Below are 19,478 nucleotides of genomic sequence, written 5' to 3' on the forward strand. Positions count from 1 at the left end.
CCTGAAATATTTCAGTTAGTGTGCAATGAATCTAAAATATATGAATGTTAAATTTTCATCATGACATTATAGAAAATAATGAACTTTATCACAATATGCTAATTTTTTGAGAAGGACCTGTAAAGTCAAAATCAGGTTGAAGGACATTGGATCTTCCCTACAAATGTTTCTGTTTGGCCATGATAAAGCTGCTCTGGTTCCATAACAATTTTTGTGGAATTTATCAGGAAGATTATAACTCTGAATGTTTTATTCTAATCTAGCTTTATTTAGATGTCTCTATATTTTTCTAATGCAGTAAATCCTTAATTTTATTTAAGAAAGGGGTCACTAGTTTTTATTAGTTGCTATTATTTTAATAATACTTGGTTTAGGTTTCATTAGTTCTAGTGCTTATTTTAATGTCTTTCCATACCTCAACTGGTCTCTTTTTATGTGTAGGATTCAAAAAGGGTCAAGGTATTCATTCAGTGTTCATTAAATTGCGAATGTAAGTATCTCAACCGTAGATACCATTTTCAAAATCGGGTTCGCTTCCATTTCATTGTAACAGAGTCCTGTGGAAAAAACTCAATCCTCGTCAGTTTAGAAAGCTTAAATGAAGGGCATATTATATCTTATAATCTTAGTTTGTCTTACCCAGTATTATAAACACACCCTACAGTTTCAGTCAGCTATAGTTCTTTGTATTTATTTCAAGTAACCAAAGTTTATTCAGTTTACTCAAGTTTTCTACATTTAAGTCCAGTCCAGTAATTCTGTTAAGGTAGATTTCATCTTGTGTTAAATTTGAGTCTAATTTGATTATTCTGAACCTGACTGGAAAAAGTCCAAACATCTGTTAAAATCATGTTTTGAGGGGAGAGATTGTCCCTTTCTGGCCTCATACTCGTCGTTTTCCGCTTATCCGGGACCGGAAGCTCATTTCAGCCGCTTGTATCCGGGATCTTGTTCTTTCAGTCATGACCCAAAGTTCATGGCCATAGGTGAGGGTAGGAACGTAGACTGACCGGTAAATTGAGAGCTTTGCTTTTTGGCTCAGCTCTCTCTTCACCACAACGGACCGGCACAGTGCCCCCATTACTGCGGCAGCCGCACCGATCCGTCTGTCAATCTCCCGCTCCATTCCTCCCTCACTCGTGAACAAGACCCCAAGATACTTAAACTCCTCCACTTGAGGCAGAAACTCCCCTCCAACTTGAAGAGGACAAGCCACCCTTTTCCGGTCGAGAACCATGGCCTCGGACTTGGAGGAGCTGATCTTCATCCCAGCCGCTTCACACTCGGCTGCGAACCGTCCCAGCGCATGCTGTAGGTCTTGGCTAGAGGGGGCCATCAGGACCACGTCATCTGCAAAAAGAAGAGACGAAATCCACTGGTCCCCAAACCAGACCCCCTTCGGCCCTTGGCTGCATCTAGAAATCCTGTCCATAAAAGTTATGAACAGGACCAGTGACAAAGAGCAGCCCTGCCGGAGTCCAACATGCACCGGGAACAGGTCCGACTTAGTGCCGGCAATGCGGACCAAACTCCTGCTCCGCTCGTACAGAGACCGGATGGCCCCTTTCTGGCCTTTCCTTTTGTTTTATCATAAAGAACTGACCTAATATAATTATGGTACTGTTGAGGATCAGACATGCTCTTGTAGACTCTAATTATTATTGTGATACCTTATTTAATAAATAACACTGAGCATCAGGCAGTTTAAAAAATTTTTACCCTTCAAGCAGGTGGTCCATGGCCTGGACAGGACTGCTTCCCCAGTTTACCTCTTGTTTGAACCGTTTCCCCAGACATAAAAACTCAAGATTCCAATTAGTTTCATATCAGAAAACAATTTAAATTAAATGTACCCTGCCACATATACCCTAATGTTTACATAAAATGAAACAGACATTCATTTCACAAAAACAGACAGACAAAATGGACAGACATTGGCCACATAAAAGTTTGGTTACCCTGTAAAATTGAATTTCAGAGTAGAACCACTTTGTGTTAATTCAAATTCAATTCAATTCAAAAATACTTTATTAATCCCAAAGGGAAATTAAATGTTGTCGTAGCTCATTATGAAGGTTTCTTCAAAGAGCCGTTGTAGATGCTGATGGCTGTGGGCAGGAAGGATCTCCGGTAGTGCTCCATCTTACAGCAGATCTGAAGAAGCCTCTGACTGAAGACACTCTGTTGTTGTAGGACAGTCTCATGAAGAGGATGCTCAGGGTTCTCCATAATGTTCTTTATTTTATGAAGAATCCGTCTTTCCACAATGATCTCCAGAGGTTCCAGAGGAGTCCCCAGAACAAAGCCAGCCTTCTTTATCAGCTTGATGAGCTTTTTTAAGTCCCTGGCTCTGATGCTGCTTCCCCAGCAGATGATGGTAGAAGAGATCACACTCTCCACAACAGACTTATAGAAGATATGCAGCATCTTGCTGCAAACACCAAAGGACCTAAGCTTCCTCAAGAAGTACAGTCTGCTCTGTCCCTTCTTGTAAACGGCTTCACGGTTGTATCTCCACTCTAGTCTGTTGTCCAGGTGAACACCGAGGTATTTATACTCCTCCACCACCTCCACTTCTTCTCTCATGATATAAATAGTTTTTGACTTATTCCTGTTTCTCTTAAAATCTACAATCATCTCCTTTGTTTTAGTCACGTTCAAAATGAGATGATTGTTTCCACACCATGCTACAAAGCGGTCCACCACCTTCCTGTATTCAGCTTCTTGTCCATCTCTGATCCACCCCACGACTGTAGAATCATCTGAATATTTCTGCAGATGACAGGAGTCTGTCTTGTACTGGAAGTCTAAGGTGTACAGAGTGAAAAGGAATGGTGAGAGTACCGTCCACTGTGGTGCTCCTGTGCTGCTGACTACCTGGTTAGACACACAACCCTTCAGTCTCACAAACTGTGGTCTGCTTATCAGGTAGTCTTTAATCCAGGAGATTGTTGAGGCCCCCACCTGAGTCTTCTGCAGTTTCTGACAAAGCAAATCAGGTTGGATTGTATTAAATGCACTGGAGAAATCAAAGAACATGATCCTCACAGTGCTGCTGGCTTTGTCCAGATGACAGTGGGTTTGTTGAAGCAGGTGTATGATGGCATCTTCAACTCCAACTCCACAGCGATAAGCAAACTGAAGGGGGTCCTGATGGTTTACTGTTTGCTTACTCAGGTGGGCCAACAGGAGTCTCTCTAAGACTGTGGTCTGTTTCTCAGGTAGTCTAATTAATGGTTAAAATAATTCCGTACCCTTTTCTGGTGACTTGAAAATTATTTCGGGACCCAAACAAGCTCCATCAAAATGTTGTTTTAACTTGTTAAAGTGTCTTTTTGGTTGAAACTAATATGTTTCTCCTCCCTGTTTCCAAGCCCGCTCCTAGAGAACAAGCAGGGAGCTCATTTTCTACTGATGTCTCAGTCATTCTCTCACTTCATACACACTTTCACACACTCTGACCAACCAGGCAGTAGAGCACCGTTTCCTGGTCCAAATGAAAGCTTATTTCGTTATCTCTCAGACACCAAAGCTTATTCGCAGTAGAGTTTATTCAGTGAGCTAGGGTCTGTTAGCTTAGCATGCAGCAGTCAAAGTCCGTCAGTGTAATGTGTCCCCCATCACTTCCGTCAACTCACTGTTATTGACTCACACACACTCACACTGGCCAGTTGATGTTACACTTTTATATTTATCAGCTGTTTACTCAAAATGGAGCCAGCAGCTTTTGAATTTTTTAAGGAAAAATTACGAGAGCCATTGAAACTCAAGACCACCTCTCGATGGCGCTTTCGGGTTCTTTAAGAGAACCGCAGGACCTTGAAACCATTCCGAGGATGCACATCTATTTCTGCGTGTTTACTCACAAGGAAGTAAGCAGCTTTGAGGGCTTTTTAAGAAGTCCAAGGAGCCATTGAAATCTAATACTTCCCCTTGGAGGCGCTTTTGAGTTCTTTAAGAGAATCAGGATCTTGAAACCAAGCCAAGTATTAGCGTGCCTCATTCACGGAGGTCACTTTTATACTGTGTGCGAGGGACAACAATTTTCCCTTGCATGCAATAAAGGAACTTCAAATCTACTCCCCTAGACTTTAGTTTCTTTTAGAAGATTGTACCGTTCTTCCCGGACTGACACCATCAAAGTCGCACTGTTTATAACACGTCTTATCACTTCTTAACGCGTTCGCAACAATTATTCTGAACCATTTCTCTGCCTCCAAGAATTACAAAAACATCTCACTCTCAACTAACAACACAGCCAGAGTATTTTTACAGGAAAAACATAATAAGAATTTCCTTACCTTTTATTTTGCGGCCACTGCTGTGATGTTTTGTCCTTCCGTGGCAGCCCAATCCAAAAGTGGTTTTTGCCTCCGGGAACACCAATTTGTCCGAGCTACCGCACCCTGTTGGCGGTCAGACATCTCGGTGTTCCTCTGGTCCTTGGTCCCCAGAAGCGATCACACAATCTATCTAACACTGACTCTTAAAGGAACGATTCTCTCACATTTTCTATGTGTCAGCTCCTTTAATCTAAATTAGGCAGAGGAATGATTACTGAGATCAGCGCTGAGGCTCCCGTCTCGGACCGTTCCCGTCTGTGTAAGGATGACGAAGAGCCCAGATAGAAGGTCACATGTAGTTTTATACCTGGCACTCCAATGCAATGGATGTGCCCTCCCTCAGTGATTATCAGTAGACTATGTGTCACCATTGTGGTGTCTATCTGGTAGGTTATGTAGTAGCGGGTGTCCATCCTTAATCTAAATGTACTGTGGCTTTCTAATCAAACCAGTTATACCAGCTGCTCCACAATCTGTTAGGATTGTGCTCTGTTTTGGTGGATCTGTTTTTGTCTACTTACCTTCCAGAGTCAAAGTGGCAGGGGCGGAGTCTACACACCTGTTCTGGATTCTGCTGACGAGAGCAGCTGGCATTTAAACTCCTGGAAGTGATCCATTATTCGCCGGATTATTCAGTGACACTGGTACTGAGTATGACAGCCAACAATTCCCCTTTGAGACTTTCTCGAGTAACCTGTTGATTTTTGTGTTCTTTCCAAGGACACTTATTGGAGCGTGGAACTCGCCTTTTGCTGGAGTTTAAGGACTCGTGTATTTGGATTCCCCTCGTGGAGACTCTCACCTGTAAACCAACCATCCTCCGTCCTGCCACTCTCTCTCTCTCTCCCACAGACCTGGAACACAAACGGACACCTAAACCTAAAACACTTACGTCCCGGACTTCCTTTGCCTCCTCCTCCGAGCTGACCTCCCTCCCAAGAGCCTGTAAGAAACTAAGAGACAATCTCCTCATTATACTCACCATTACTCCTGTGGATAACCAGCTAACCTTTTCCTATTCCTTTGCAGGACAAACCCTTTCCCTGACATTCACTGTGAATAAACATCATTAAACTTTCCTCCGTGTCTCTGTGTCATTGTTCTGTCTTTGCCTGAACTTGGGTACTCCTCTAGTTAAACCTCAACACAATCAAACCCAGTGCCCCAGCCTCAGGTCATTCATTACAACCCTTGGGCCATTTATCCTTGTAATGTGTGTCGATGAGCATTCTTATCCTATTCTAACAAAGGGGAAACATTAGAACTTATACTTTATATCACTATAATATAAATGGGAAAAAACAGCTATGAGTCATATTAATAAAGGTTATTCCTAACAAAGACATGACATGGGCTTTCTTCTTAACATCAGAACCATGCAAAGAAAAATAAAATGTTACCTTTTAATTGCAAGTTTAAAGAAAGGTTTCTAACCAAAGGGCTTGCAGACTTACAGACTGCAACCATCACTGACTGTGGACATGTCACACTGGACTTCAAGGATTGTGGATTCAATACCTCTCCACTCATCCCCCAGACTCTGGAACTTTATTTCCCAATGAAATGCAAACTTTACTTGCATCTGAAAAGAAGACTATGGACCACTAAGCAACAGTCATCTTTTTCTCCTTAGCCTGAGTAAGATGCTTGTAGTCCATGTGTGGGATTCATGTGCATAGTGACTATTGATGAGCTTACTCCAGCCTCAGTCCACTCCTTGTGAAGCTCCCCCAAATTCTTGAATGAATTTTGCTTGACAGTCCACTCAAGGCTGTCGTTATCCCTGATGGTGCACCTTTTCCTACCACACTTCTTCCTTCCACTCAACGTTCTATGAATATCCTAGGATACAGCACTCTGTGAACAACCAGCTTTTTTAGCAGTGACCTCTTGTGCCTTCCTCTCCTTATGGAGGGTGTCAATGACTGTCTTCTGTACATCTGTGTGGTCAGCAGTCTTGCCCATGGTTGTGTAGTCGACTGACCCAGACTGAGAGACCATTTAGGGGCTCAGGAAATCTTTGTAGGTATTTTGAGTTATTTAGCCGATTATTGTGACTCCATGAGATTCTAAACTTTCACAATGACAAGAAATAAAGGCTTGCAATATTTCACTCTGTGTAATGAATCTATTAAAATGAGTTTCAATTACTGAAAAGAGTGGCAAAAATTATTTTACTTTTTCACTATATTCAAATTTTGTTTAAAACCACTTGCCAGCCAGCTCATAGTATACCTTCTTTCAACCAGCTGACCAGCACTGTACAGCAAGTTGTAGGGAGGGGCAGTATCTCATTAAAAGGAGTTTATACCAAAGAAATGATACAATAAAGAGTTGTGCGGTTTTGAAACCTTGACTTTTTTAAACATTTGCACACATTGAGCCCATGATTAAGAGAAATCTGCTCTTGTTTTGGCCCTCCCCTAACTAGCCAATAGCATTAAAACTCATTTCTGTTTTAACAAAGGGAAGATACTATGAGAGTTAGATATTTCCCATAAAATACATACTGAAAGCCAGTATTTTACTCAAACAATGAGCCATTTTGTTCTTTGACATCATTGACCACTTCCTGTCAATAATTAATGTTTTTTAATGCAGAACTGAATTTTAAACATTCCATGATGATCCCAGTATTTCTTCTACATGCTGAGTCATGTTTGTCTACCGAGTGCATGAATCATAGTGAGGGAAGTAAATAGGGATGATGTCAGCTGGATGAATTTCCAGTAATTTATTTTATGGTTTATAGTTGTAAAGACTTTACAGTGTTATACGGTTCTTCCCTTAACAACGTAATGATGCTTAAAAATCAACACAACCACAACTTTTATTGTTTACCATTAATCTTCTACAAGCTCCTCCTTACATCACTGTACCAGTCATATAAGCATGACTGGTAAACTGCAGAGCTCAGTAACACTTACACTGGAAGTTGTCTTCATTTAAATTGTAATGGTTTGTTTGCACTTTGTACATTGTGCTGCTTTTTATCTTGGCCAGGACATCCTTGTAAAAGAGATTAACAATCTCAATGGATTTCTTTCATGACAATACTATTTGTTGAAGTGCAACAGATAGTAGTTCGCTCTCCCATTGTTCTTTCACTTAGGCAGCGTTTTCCTTCTGAATTAAATTTCACAGAGGGAGAGATAAAACTGTCCCGGCGATGGCTCTCCTGGGGTTCCTGTGCTCCGGGGCTCCTTTGGATGTCTATGGCTCGGATCTCCTCCGTATCTGTCCAGGGGGGCAGGTCTGTGGCTCCTCACACTCACTATTGCATATTTTTATGGAGAAACCTTGGATACACAACCGTGCTCACCCTCAGACCCACAGGTGTTTATATTCAGGTGTTAACAGATAAACAAACGTTCTATATTGAGCCTCGTTTACCACTAAATACATCTTGCATTGATAAGTACCGAGCACTTTTCAGTAAAAAAGCTGTTCCTATGTATGTTTCTGCGGGTGTAGAAGCAAGCAGGGTGTTAGCTTGTATTCTCTTCATCCTTCTTTCTCTCCTCCATTCTTTTCTCCTTCTCTCCCTTTTTCCTTTTTGCCCCACCTCTCTCTTTTTCATTCTTCTTATTTTTTCCTTTTCGTTTCTGTCTCTGTGTCCGTAACAATTGAAAGAGGGTAAGCCACAAATTCCAAGGTCATTACTAAAGTAGCTGATTGATGGAAAGTTGAATGGAAGGAAAAAGTGTGGTAGAAAAATTGCACAAGCAACATACGTAACAGCAGTCTTGAGAGAAGTGTAAAGCAAAGCCCATTCAGGAGGAGATTTAAAAGGTGTTGACTACAGCTGGAATCAGTGTATTCTTAGACCAAAATATCCAGGAAATGGGCTACAACTACAAGAAACTTTGTAAATCAAGGTTAGAAGCTTCTTACCTGGGCTTAAAAAGAGCTGGACTGTTGCTCAGTGGTTAAAAGTTATCTTTTTTAGATTAAATTAGATTCTGCATTTTATTTGGAAATCAAAGTCTCGGGGTCAGAGGGACAAATGGAGAGACACAGAATCCAAGCTTACGGAGATCCAATGTAAAGTTTACACTGTCAGTGATGATTTGGGGAGCCATGTCATCTCCTGCTATTGGTCAGCTGTTTTCAATCAAGTCTAGGGTCAGCACGGCTGTCTACCAGGACATTTTAGAGCACTTCCTGCTTTCCTCTGCTTACAAGCTTAATGGAGATGCAATGTGATGTTAATTCTATTTTAGAAACAAAATAAGTGTATTTGCAATGAAAAAAAAATTATCAGATCAACTTTTAAATTCTGTGCTGCATGGTGGTGCAGTTGGTAGCACTGTTGCCTTGCAGCAAGAAGGTCCTGGGTTCAATTCCCAGCCAGGGGTCTTTCTGCATGGAGTTTGCATATTCTCCCTGTGCATGTGTGGGTAATCTGGCTTCCTCCCACAGTCCAAAGACATGCCTGTTAGGTTAATTGGTCACTCTAAATTGCCCTTAGGTGTATGAGTGATGTGCATGGATGTTTGTGTGATGGACTGGCAACCTGTCCAGGGTGTGCCCCACTTCTTGCCCATAGACTGCTGGAGATAGGCACCAGCTCCCCTGTGACCCACTATGGAATAAGTGGTAGAAAATGATTGACTGACTTTTAAATGTTAATTTGGTAACCCTTGATCGTTTTGGTGACCATCTGTTTTATTTCAGAATTTAGAAACTGATTAGGTACAAACGGCCATTATCAGTTTAAGTCTTGCAAAAGTAAATCGTGTTGAATGTAGATGTAGGTAACAGAATGGCAGTACAGAATGAGCCCATCTGAGCTGGCAGTGGGGCAATGGAACAACTAGTAAAAAAAAGTTTGGCAGACAGAGCTGAGAGGTGTCTTTTGTTGCAGATAGTTGTAAAACTACAGAGCCTTACCTACCACCCACTCAGATTTTGTTCACATGGTTGTGATTTTCTATGAGCCTTTCTTCTTAAAGGGTTTCATAAAACGTTTTGAATTTTAATTTCAGTTCCTTATCTATATACATGTGTTTTAAGGCATATGACAGCGAAATGCAAGACTGATTTAGAAACTGGAACTTAGTTCCAGTTTCTAGGCAGCTGGTTGAAAGGCTGAAGTATACTAGACTCTCAATCAAGTTCTGCTTTTATCTATTTAAAGAATTTTGTTCCTTGCATGGGGCCCTGTCAGTGGGATGCCGTTTCTACGAATGGGAACTTTATTGCAACAGACACAGACTCCATTTCTGGTGTGTATAAAAAGTGGATTCAAGATCAGGTTCATTTACTCTTCCTGCCCCTGGCTGTCTGACTGGACAGATCACATTGTGATGAAGTAACTTTTATTTCAAAACCAGACGCAGTGTACTGGGTCAGTTGGACTGATCCAACTCATAGATGAAGGAGGGAAAGGTAATGACTGTGCATATGTCAATAGGATAATTTGTTTCAGAAGCATAAGTGTTCAAGTAAAATGTAACTTACAGACACTTTACTCTGCCGTATGACTCATTTGGGTATATTTTGGTCTACAAGCTGCATCAACTACTCTGGAAGTCTTTGTTTTGTTAATTTCAGTAAAATCAAATTTTGATTAATTATTTGCCAGGGAACTTGCTAGTTGCTGTCAGGCAGTTTCATTTTCATGAAAAGTTTTCAAGTCTGGATATATCAGAGAAAGTTTCCAGTAACAGTCCAGGACAAATCCAGATCAGCTGGTGTACAGTTGCATGTCAATAGCTTAATACACATTCAGTGATTAGTTCATTTGATTTGTTACTTCATTTAAGCAAATAATCTCAAAATGTCAATCATAAATCATATTGAGTTATTACACAAAGAGTGATATACAGCTAATGCCAATAAATAAGACTAAGCCTTGTTTTTTTAGGCCGATTAGGTTTACCAAAACTATTTATTTTAGTCAATTGTCAGCATAATATGGAGGGTTCAGAGTGCCAAATTACAATAAATAAATAAGTCCTGAAATAATTACTTAAATGTTTCGTTAATTTAATAAAACTCAAAATAAATACACTAATAATTTATTAAATATACAATTAATAATATGTGCCTCAATGAATATATTGATTTCATTTTAAATTAAATTATTGCAAGTTCCTGTGCTGAAGAACATCATAAATTAATTTAAACCGTCACACATCCATCAAAGTCACACGCTCATTGAGGAATTGAGTGAAGTTTCTAATGATTTGAAGAGATATTTTGAACCTCGCCAGACAATTAGAAGCGGGTGACACTCTTCCAGATTATGTGGGAGAAAGAATTGAAGAAATTATAGATGCTCTTGGAGTTATTTCTGTTCTTTTCGACCAAGATTTTGAGCAGAGAGTAATTGCCATTTTTCAAGAGGCTCTCCAACTCGTTTCTGGTAACATAGCACCCCAACAACACACACCCGGTCCAGGACGGCTAGCATTTGATATTCCGTCTGTTTTTCTGGAGGATTATGTGTTCTATGGACTTTGGGCTCCGGAAATAACGGCAAGGTTTGGTGTTTCAACGAGGACCATCAGGGGTCGACTGAGGGAAACCGGCCTGAGGTATTGTTAATTCACTGCTCTTTATTAGCTGGCGTCAATTATTCAGTAACGTTTATTAGTCAAGTTTAATATAATGTTTTTATGTCCCCATAGAAATGCAGATCTTTATTTAAGTTTATATGAGGAGGAGTTGGACCGGATGGTCAGCGAAGTCCACAGAAGTCATTCAAACTCCAGTGTTGTGCGAAATTCTGTTCCCCTGAAATAATTTGTTCCCCCTGTGTCGATTTTACAGTAAAACGACAGCCTCCCTGGTAAGGCCTACGCCAGGGTATTGGAGAGGAGAGTCCGACCGATAGTCGAACCTCGGCTTCAGGAGGAACAGTGTGGTTTTCGTCCCAGCCGTGGAACACTGGACCAGCTCTATACCCTCTACAGGGTGCTCGAGGGTTCATGGGAGTTTGCCCAACCGGTTCACATGTGTTTTGTGGACCTGGAGAAGGCATTCAACTGTGTCCCTCGTGATGCCCTGTGGGGGGTGCTCCAGGAGTATGGAATCGGGGGCCCTTTATTAGGGGCCATCCGGTCCCTGTACGAGCGGAGCAGGAGTTTGGTCCGCATTGCCGGCACTAAGTCGGACCTGTTCCCAGTGCATGTTGGACTCCGGCAGGGCTGCCCTTTGTCGCCGGTCCTGTTCATAACTTTTATGGACAGGATTTCTAGACGCAGCCAAGGGCCAGAGGGGGTCTGGTTTGGGGACCAGTGGATTTCGTCTCTTCTTTTTGCGGATGACGTGGTCCTGCTGGCCCCCTCTAGCCAAGACCTACAGCATGCGCTGTGGCGGTTCGCAGCTGAGTGTGAAGCGGCTGGGATGAGGATCAGCTCCTCCAAGTCCGAGGCCATGGTACTCGACCGGAAAAGGGTGGCTTGTCCTCTTCAGGTTGGAGGGGAGTTCCTGCCTCAAGTGGAGGAGTTTAAGTATCTCGGGGTCTTGTTCACGAGTGAGGGAAGAATGGAGCGGGAGATCGACAGACGGATCGGTGCAGCTGCCACAGTAATGGGGGCGCTGTGCCGGTCCATTGTGGTGAAGGGAGAGCTGAGCCAAAAAGCAAAGCTCTCAATTTACTGGTCGGTCTACGTTCCTACCCACACCTATGGCCATGAACTTTGGGTCATGACCGAAAGAACGAGATCACGGATACAAGCGGCTGAAATGAGCTTCCTCCGTAGGGTGGCCGGGCACTCCCTTAGAGATAGGGTGAGGAGCTCGGCCATCCGGGAGGAGCTCGGAGTAGAGCCGCTGCTCCTCCACATTGAGAGGAGCCAGTTGAGGTGGCTCGGGCATCTATACCGGATGCCTCCTGGACGCCTTCCTCGGGAGGTGTTCCAGGCACGTCCCACCGGGAGGAGGCCCAGGGGACGGCCCAGGACACGCTGGAGGGACTATGTCTCTCGGCTGGCCTGGGAACGCCTTGGGCTCCCCCTGGAGGAGCTGGAGGAGGTGTCTGGAGAGAGGGACGTCTGGGCGTCTCTGCTGAGTCTGCTGCCCCTGCGACCCGGTCCTGGATAAGCGGAAGACGACGAACGAACGAACGAACGAACGACGAAACGTATTCATGTCAAGGTTGTTACTTTATTTTTTTAATCAACAGCTCCTAGAAAAATAAATAAATAAATACAAAATGAACCTGGTCTTTTTTGCACAGTTTCATGTTGTTTTGCCGAAAGAATCCATGTCTTTTCCAACTTGTGTCATGTTCACTTTAACCTGACGGACATCAGTCAGCCACCAAACACTGTTTTCCAACACGTCGTGTTTATTTATACTTTTTTTTATTACTGACATAAAACAATGGATGCTCACTCTGCTGGACACGAAAAGTCTGGCTTCCTGAAGAGATGAGAGCGTAGCTTATTATTCTGGTAAAATATGACAGGAACATTAAAGGGGAACAGAATATTCCAGCCTGACGCCCACACCTCGTAATGGTTTGTTACCCCATGGGTCAGGGATTAACCAATCACCTTATGTTTTGGGTCGATCATTCCTCATATCATACACAACTATTTTTGTGAATATGGACACATTTGCTCTTCGTTTGTCAGAGTTACAGTGGGGAACAGAATATTTCAGCCCTCTGAAATAATCAGTCCGAGTATTTCTGTAGGTGACAGGAGTCTGTCTTGTCTGTCTCCTGTGCTGCTGACTACCTGGTTAGACACACAACCCTACAGTCTCACAAACTGTGGTCTGTGTATCAGATAGTCATTGATCCAGGTGATTGGTGAGGCCTCCACCTGAGTCTTCTCAAGGTTCAACAAAGAAAATTAGGCTGAATTGTATTAAATGCACTGGAGAAATCAAAGAACATGATCAACACAGTGCTGCTTGATTTTTCCAGATGACAGTGAAATATGCTTGTTTTATTACTCAGGTGGGCCATCTGGAGTCTCTCTTGGACAATCATGAAGTGGGATGTCAGGGCACCAGGTTTTCTAGTCATTTAGGACTGATGGCTGAGTTTGATGCAGTTCTGGAACAAGGTATGATGTCTTCCATAACACTGGAATCTTCTCCTCGGTCAGGCTAAGGTTAAGGTGCTGCAGAATCCCACAGGGCTGCCTTCAGGACGTTTGGACTGACAACACCTGGACCTTTAACCTTGTGTCGGTTTGGTCTCTCCAGCTGCCTCTTGAACTGACATCTAGAAACAAATAGGCAAGGCAAATGGAGCACCAGCGTCACCTGATTTTGTTGAAGACAAACATGTGGAAGCAGAAGGGTCCATGGTTGACTTGGAAGATAAAACATTTGAGGTGTGACAGGGACGCACGCTGTGAGTCAAAGAACAGTGGGAGCAGGACAGGAGGATGCTGAGCTTGTTTCTGAGTCAAAATAAAAAATGTGTTCTGTTTATTTTCTTGATCCAGACATCCATCTATCCGATCCCCCTTCTGCTTGAAGCCTTTAATATTCTTCATCTATGACCATACCTCTCTGATATTCTTCTGCCTCAACTTGCTCTACAGCTTTTTCTTGTACGCCTACTTGCTGTAATCTTGAGTATAGGTTGATTTATAAACTCCTCAATAGATCCCTGTCTCCCTCTCTGAAGGCTCTTATTTCTTGTTTAGCAGGTCCCCAGGTCACTGGTGATCCAGGGTTTTTTAATGGGGAAGAAATTCAATGTTCTGGTGGGGATGATGTTGTCCACACATAAGTTTATATAGTGAGTCACACACTCAGTCATGGCGCTGATGTCCTTTCTATGAGATTGGCACAGAGGACCCCAGTCTGCAGCCTCAAAACAACTCAGTTCTTCTTAAGTGCTGGTTGCCTCTGAGCAATGGGTATATATTCTGAGAAGAGAAAAACAAGATTATGATCTGATTTGCCAATAGGAGTTCTTTCTTTGGAGATGTATGCATCCTGGACATTTGCACATGACAACTTCAACATCGTGTTTTCTCTGGTAGAGCAGCTAACAAACATTTGAAACACTGGACGTGCAGTACAGAGTGAGGCGTGATTAAAACAGACATTGCCACAAGCTCATTGGGGTGTCAACTCAGCAACTGAGCAGATAACACTGGAAAACCTTTGAGACATTGGTGTTGAAGCATCTAACGGACTTTACGGGCCCCCTGCAGTTTACTCTCTGGGCAATTCACTGCAGATGGTGCAGTGAATTTGGGACTACACTTCATCCTGCACCAACTCAACCACCCAGGGATGTACGTCAGGATCTTGTTTGTGGACTTAAACTCGGCTTTCAACAACATCAACCCAGACATCCTCCACTGAAAGCTCAACCAGCTCACAGTGCTAGCTTCTATGTGCCAGGGGATCACCATCTGCCTGACTGATTGTCAACAGCAGGTGAGACTGGGTAGCATATTGTCCCACACAAGAACCATTAGCACTGGTGCCCCCCAGGGGTGTGTTCTCTCCCCATTCCTCTTTTCTCTGTACACATATGACGGCTCCTCAGCAGAACCATCTGTGAAACTCCTCAAGTTTGCTTATGAGACCACTGATATTGGTCTGATCCTGGAAAATGATAAGTCTGCATACAGACAGGAGGTTGAATGGCTGTTCCACTTGTGTTGTCAGAACCACCTAGAGCTTAACCCGCTCAAGACATGATGATGGTGTCTGCTAAGGATTGCTTGCTACACGATATGGTCCTCACACATAAACACTAAAGGTCCAACAGAGACTTCTTCCTGTGGCACCTCAAGAAGTACAACCTTCCACAAGAGCTGCTGGTCATTTTCTACAATGCTATTTTTAGTCTGTCCTGTGTTTGCCTGTCACTGTATGGTTTGGCACAAACTGTTTAGACTTTTACCTTCAGGTTGGCGCTACAGACTGCTGTTTGCAAAAAACAGCCATCACAGTTCCTCCATGCTGTCTCCGTGATGAACACTCCTGCTATCTAATAATTACATCACCCCCATTCTGAATGAACTTCAATGGCACCCCAATTAAAATTCATAATTTCAGACTTTCAGATTCTCCTCCTAAATCTCATAGGTATTCATAATCTTGTTCCTCCATTCCACACTGAACCTTTAGGTGCCCTGTTATTATTATTTTGACTTACATTTTTTATGAGTTTTGTTGATAACATTATAGCAATAGGCATTGATTTATCACTTTGGACACAACAATCTTACATTATACTAATGGGTACATGTAGCTTGTTGTTAAGACCTTAATAAAGTGAAGGGGTTCATACACAATAAGACTGAACAACTGCAAAAAAAAACAACTTCTGATTTCCCATAATCTAAAATAAGATCATCTGCTCTTCTCTTCAGTGTTAGTCACCAAACAATGATGTCACACACAAAAAGAGCTCACTGAGAAAGAATGATGCTAACTTAATGGAATTATAACCTGTAAGTAGTACTATGCTAGGCATGGGAGATTTCTTCATCAAGCTCCTTGTCATTATTTCTTACCATTATAATCTGTATCATCCTATGCAGCTGATATATATGTATATAGGAGCTATATATATATATATAGCTCCTTCATATATAAAGCATATTATATATCCTTCACATATATTAATATTTAAACATTTAAATATAAATATATAAATATATTTTATATATAAAGGATGACCACTTTCACCCTCTTCGCTACATTCTCACACTACTCTCCAATTTTGCATTGTTTGCTGTTATTTCACCTTTTAACCTTGTTCTCTCTTTTCTCTTCCTAGAAGCTACACCTGGCCTGGCTCTGTGTCTGCCTGTGACACCTTTCTGGAGAGGGGAATTGTCCGAGCTTCTGCTGGCAACAACTTAATTCTCACCCTCTACCAATGATCCACATAGCCCTGTCTTTTAGTGTTTAACCCTTTCTCTCTCCTAGACATGGAAATTGACCGAGCTTTTACTGTAACTAATTATATGTGCTCTCTTTCAGACTCTAACCTTGAAAACTGGCTCAGAGTTTATTTGTTCTTTCTTTCTAGATGAAACGACTAAAGGAGCTACATCCATTAACATTTACTTTTCCTTCCCATAGAAAGTACTCCTGGATCAGTGCTTCTGTGTTCTTTTTGTGTCTCTGCTCTGTTCTCTCAAACCCCCAGTCTGTCGTGGCAGATGGCCGCTCACACTGAGCCTGGTTCTGCTGGAGGTTTCTTCCTGTTAAAAGGGAGTTTTTCCTCTCCACTGTCGCTACATGCATGCTCAGTATGAGGGATTGCTGCAAAGTCAACGCCAGTGACTGTCCACTGTCTCTACATGCTCATCCGGGAGGAGGGAATGCTGCAAGTCACTGACTGGATGCAATCTGCTGGGTTTCCTTAGACAGAAAAACGTTTTATCCAATTTGAATAAAAAGCTAACTCCGACTGCACTGTTCAATTGTTAGGATTAATTGGAATGTATGTACCTGACTGTTGTGAAGTGCCTTGAGACAACATGTGTTGTGAATTGGCGCTATATAAATAAAAACTGAATTGAATTGAATTGAATTAAAGGATATCCTTCACAAGGTCCTCACAATAGTTTGCTTGCAGGTTCCTCCTGAACTGGTAGTCGGGTTTGTGGTTTCCCCCACCAGCTCTGCCCCCAATTTCTCTGAGGTCCCATCTGGTCTTGACTCCTCGTTTTGTAAGTGTTAGTTAATTTATCTATTAGTTGTTATCAGATCAACTGTTTATTCTAATTGCTTCTGAGAACGTTCATATTATTTGTAAGTGAATGTGGAGCAGAAACTGTGACAGATTTCCACACCTGTTTCCGTCCTCTAAAAGTTAACTTCCTAAATGGTCAGATTGCTTCTTTGCTCCTCTTGGAGCGCGCAGCATCTTGAGCTTTCCGGGAAGCCGCACAATGAGCGCGCACGAAGCGGCGTCACATGAGAGGTCCCTTTAAGTTTCAGCTGAGTGAAACCTTGGTGCGTCACATGGACATATTTAATGAAAATGCAAGAGCGCTGAGCCAGAGTGTGCACCAAGTTCTCAGCTGATGAAGAACGAGGCGGAAATATACACAGTAATTCTGCTGAGCGTGAATGTGTGGAGCGAGACTGGTCGATCCAAGCCGGGCCGGGCCGGGCCGGGCCGAGCCGGGCCGAGCCGATCCAGATTCACTGCGCCTCATTGGATGGGACCGCACCTGCCAGCTTTTGCACACGGTTAAATACAGAGTGGGCCCGGAAAGAAATAGCAGCATTTAATGTGAGGGAAGTTATTTGTCATTGCTGGACTGAGCGTCCCTGCTGCAGGTGCGTTTGCGCCCTGCTACCCTGCTGTAGGGACAACCCGCATCTGTCGGCTTTCCCTTTTTGTCTTGCCGTTTTTGGGGGAAATGCGCAGTCACCCGGCGGACTAAGAGCGTGATAAGTGCTGATCATGGACCACATAACTGGCTCCCTGACTTTGTGGTCGCCCGTGTCCGCATTCCAGGTGGTGTTGCGCAGATAGAAATTGAACTTGGAGTAAACAACTGGGGGGAAAGCGTTTCTCTGAGGAGCTCCGAGGCGACGCTTCTGGCTGGTCTGGAAACATCCTGCGACTCGTTGAAAGCGTAAGCTCCCAGAAACTAACAATAACAGGCTGTTTACAGTTTGAATAAATGGCAGTGGCTGATATGCTGAGGCCTAGGCTGTTATCTCTTTGATAATTGCAAGTTCAGTAATTGAGTTTCGCTGTTATTTTTGCCAGGGCCGTGTGAAGACTTTTAAAGGGACAGTCACTCAAAGTTTGAATGGGCCTATAAAGAAGAAATGTATAAACGCTGTACAACCAGTAAGGTTTACATCAATGTTTTTTGGTGCATTTTTACAAATTAGAATGTTAACATAGTTTTTTCTGTAAATAAAAAAATTTAACTCATCATTCATCATGAACAGTGATTTCAAGCAATTATTTTTTTTTATGTACAGCTAGTGAAAGCTTATAATTAAGTTTCTAAGAAAATTGGAAAATCATATTAAAACGATAAGAAAATGATTTAAAAAAAAAAAAATGTTGGCTATTCTAAAAGCCTGGCATCTGTCCTGTTTTTTTGTAAATCCCTGCAATATCTTAAGAGAATGATAACAACAGGCTGGGAGGAGCAGTTAGATTTAATGGTCATCAGCAGAACCTTGAACAGAAAAACTATGTTTTTTTTTTTCAATACACCCCAAAAGATGCACATGCAGGTCCTTCTCTAAATATTAGCATATTGTGATAAAGTTCATTATTTTCCATAATGTCATGATGAAAATTTAACATTCATATATTTTAGATTCATTGCACACTAACTGAAATATTTCAGGTCTTTTATTGTCTTAATACGGATGATTTTGGCATACAGCTCATGAAAACCCAAAATTCCTATCTCACAAAATTAGCATAGGGTCTCTAAACGAGCTATGAACCTAATCATCTGAATCAACGAGTTAACTCTAAACACCTGCAAAAGATTCCTGAGGCCTTTAAAACTCTCAGCCTGGTTCATCCCTCAAAACTCCAATCATGGGTAAGACTGCCAACCTGACTGCTGTCCAGAAGGCCACTATTGACACCCTCAAGCAAGAAGGTAAGACACAGAAAGAAATTTCTGAACGAATAGGCGGTTCCCAGAGTGCTGTATCAAGGCACCTCAGTGGGAAGTCTGTGGGAAGGAAAAAGTGTGGCAGAAAACGCTGCACAACGAGAAGAGGTGACCAGACCCTGAGGAAGATTGTGGAGAAGGGCCGATTCCAGACCTTGGGGGACCTGCGGAAGCAGTGGACTGAGTCTGGAGTAGAAACATCCAAAGCCACCGTGCACAGGCGTGTGCAGGAAATGGGCTACAGGTGCCGCATTCCCCAGGTCATACCACTTTTGAACCAGAAACAGCGGCAGAAGCGCCTGACCTGGGCTACAGAGAAGCAGCACTGGACTGTTGCTCAGTGGTCCAAAGTACTTTTTTCGGATGAAAGCAAATTCTGCATGTCATTCAGAAATCAAGGTGCCAGAGTCTGGAGGAAGACTGGGGAGAAGGAAATGCCAAAATGCCAGAAGTCCAGTGTCAAGTACCCACAGTCAGTGATGGTCTGGGGTGCCGTGCCAGCTGCTGGTGTTGGTCCACTGTGTTTTATCAAGGGCAGGGTCAATGCAGCTAGCTATCAGGAGATTTTGGAGCACTTCATGCTTCC

General features: G+C 42.6%; 1 long non-coding RNA gene across 1 annotated transcript; it reads left to right on the forward strand.

The window, feature by feature from the left end:
- The first annotated feature begins 17,047 nt into the window (after positions 1-17,047).
- LOC124883137 lies at positions 17,048-18,200 on the forward strand. Its single transcript, XR_007042089.1, has 2 exons — positions 17,048-17,878; positions 18,016-18,200. It is a non-coding gene; the product is annotated as an uncharacterized LOC124883137 (long non-coding RNA).
- The last annotated feature ends 1,278 nt before the right edge of the window (positions 18,201-19,478 follow it).

This window comes from Girardinichthys multiradiatus, chromosome 17 (genome assembly GCF_021462225.1).
Source record: "Girardinichthys multiradiatus isolate DD_20200921_A chromosome 17, DD_fGirMul_XY1, whole genome shotgun sequence".
Lineage (NCBI taxonomy): Eukaryota > Metazoa > Chordata > Actinopteri > Cyprinodontiformes > Goodeidae > Girardinichthys > Girardinichthys multiradiatus.